Below are 2,500 nucleotides of genomic sequence, written 5' to 3'. Positions count from 1 at the left end.
GAGACAAGCATATGACTACTGGCAGGATCAACCAGGGAGCTGCGTCAACTAGAGCTGAGCAGCCGGCCGCCCGGGAGTGTGTCCCGGGGGCCCGCGCGAACACGCAAGCGTCCGCTCAATCATTCTGCAAACAGGAGGAGCTGAGCTCCCTGCACAATACACCTCGAAACCCTCTCAGGTCCCGGCGGCGCGCAGCGCCGTCCCAAGTACTTGGTCGGGTTCGAGAGAGGCGCAATCGCCCGGAGTTAGGCGAGTAGACGCTTTCGGTGCGACCACCCGTTGCTCCCAACTGAGCTTGCCGCTGCCGACAGAGGCCCGGAGCGTGCTGTCCGTGGCATTGCCGGCGGGAGACAACACGCGCCACCTACGGTGACCGGCAGCTCCAACGCCAGCGCCACAGAAGGACAAAAGCCCCACTTGGGTGCCGAAGCGAACTCTCCCAGCACAGCGCACGCGCCAACACATCCGCACAGCTGCGATACAAAACCACCAGCGAGAACCGCTGGGGCGACCGAGCAGCAGACGGCGTCGCGGCGCCGAGCGCCGGGCGGCGGCGCATCCTCAAACGCACACAGTCCTCAATCGGACCAGCACACTGAAGATGTCCACCGCGCTTCGCACCGGGCCCGCGAGGACCTACTTTGGCCGCACGGCGCCGCGCGCAGGTGCGCCGGCGCGCAGCTGCGACGCCTGCCGCGTCCGTCGGCCGGCGCGCCTGCCACTGGCCGCCCCCACCAGCCGGCTGTAGCGCGTGCGCCCACGCACCGCGCGGCCAGCACGCCGGGAGGCGCCCCCTCACCGGCCGGGGACGGTCCCACCCAGCCACCCGCCGCGTATCGCTTCACACCCAGATGCCGTTCAGTTTCGTCGGCAATGGTGGGGTATCGCTGGAACAACCGGTTAGTACCTCAACCTATCGTCGCCATCACCGATTCACCCCTAGCGAGAACAACCGCACCACAACAGGTTACCATTTGTTCATTTGCGTAACTTCAACCAGAAAACGCAGGCGTCCATCGCCATTTGCAACTTCAACGATTATTGCATGCCAGTGTCAGGTGTCACGCCCACACTACGTCTGCCCACATACACGCAACAAAATGTGCACGGCCTAGACATACGTGGAAGGTGGCCCCCCGTACGTATGCGATGTCCATTGCTCGAACGACTGTCAACCGGCCTCTGTAGCATGTCGCAGATATGGAACGCGGTGCACCATGCCATCACGGTGTGTGAGGAGAGACGACTAGGTCCCGAATACATCAACAGACAGCTCATGCTGATCGCCATCCACGGCGTCCGTTCCTCCCACACGTCTCTATGGCGTACCACACTGCAATCCAGCTCTCATAGGGAGACGACACGTAGCTGCGTGCACAATATTTGCACTGTATGGTCCGCCGTTTTTGGGCGCAGTCGTTGTGCGGTCACACATGTGCCACGATGTATCATTCAGTACATAAGGACGAATGTGCAGTACAGATTGTGGTTCACGCGTACGACATCAGCGGACAGTTGACACAGGCCGCCACCACAACGTAGCCTGAGTACGTCGCATGCGAAGGGCATTGAACATGCAAACTTCTCACCAACCAGCCTTGCGAAGGCAGGGGGCAAGGTGGGGACGTGGGGAGGGGCGGCATGTACGTCCTGCTGCCATCCACATTACAGTGTACAGCAGGAGCATGTGGAAAGTGAGCAAGACTTGCAAGGTGTTTAACATGAAGCGATACACAGGGGTGCGGGCAGTGCGAGTAGCGAACTATATTGCGAGGGTTGCGGGTGGGCAACACTACAGTAATTGAACGAGTCGTATAACAATTACAGAGCAGGTTTAGGCGACAACGTGGGTTACGTTAAGGCGACAACATGGGTTAGGTTAAGGCACAACATGGGTTAGGTTTAAGGCACAACATGGGTTAGGTTAAGGCACAACATGGGTTAGGTTAAGGCACAACATGGGTTAGGTTAAGGCACAACATGGGTTAGGTTAAGGCACAACATGGTTAGGTTAAGGCACAACATGGGTTAGGTTAAGGCACAACATGGGTTAGGTTGAGGCACAACATGGGTTAGGTTAAGGCACAACATGGGTTAGGTTGAGGCACAACATGGGTTAGGTTGAGGCACAACATGGGTTAGGTTGAGGCACAACATGGGTTAGGTTGAGGTACAACATGGGTTAGGTTAAGGTACAACATGGGTTAGGTTAAGGTACAACATGGGTTAGGTTAAGGTACAACATGGGTTAGGTTAAGGTACAACATGGGTTAGGTTAAGGTACAACATAGGTTAGGTTAAGGTACAACATAGGTTAGGTTAAGGTACAACATAGGTTAGGTTAAGGTACAACATAGGTTAGGTTAAGGTACAACATAGGTTAGGTTAAGGTACAACATAGGTTAGGTTAAGTACAACATAGGTTAGGTTAAGGTACAACATAGGTTAGGTTAGGTTAGGTTAGGTTACACGTTGTTGTACGGAAAGGTGTAGGGGGGGG

At 56.2% G+C, this 2,500-nt stretch overlaps 1 non-coding gene across 1 annotated transcript in view; it reads right to left on the bottom strand.

Annotated features, from left to right (window-relative positions):
- LOC124733981 overlaps positions 1 to 38 on the bottom strand; it is a 1,881-nt gene extending 1,843 nt beyond the window's left edge. Inside the window, exon 1 of the ribosomal RNA XR_007009253.1 lies at positions 1 to 38. This exon is cut by the window's left edge and continues 1,843 nt beyond it. This is a non-coding gene — a ribosomal RNA (small subunit ribosomal RNA).
- Positions 39 to 2,500: the final 2,462 nt, after the last annotated feature.

The sequence above is a fragment of the Schistocerca piceifrons genome, unplaced genomic scaffold (assembly GCF_021461385.2).
Source record: "Schistocerca piceifrons isolate TAMUIC-IGC-003096 unplaced genomic scaffold, iqSchPice1.1 HiC_scaffold_1418, whole genome shotgun sequence".
In the NCBI taxonomy this organism is placed as follows: Eukaryota; Metazoa; Arthropoda; class Insecta; order Orthoptera; family Acrididae; genus Schistocerca; species Schistocerca piceifrons.
This window is presented reverse-complemented; position numbering and strand designations above follow the sequence as displayed.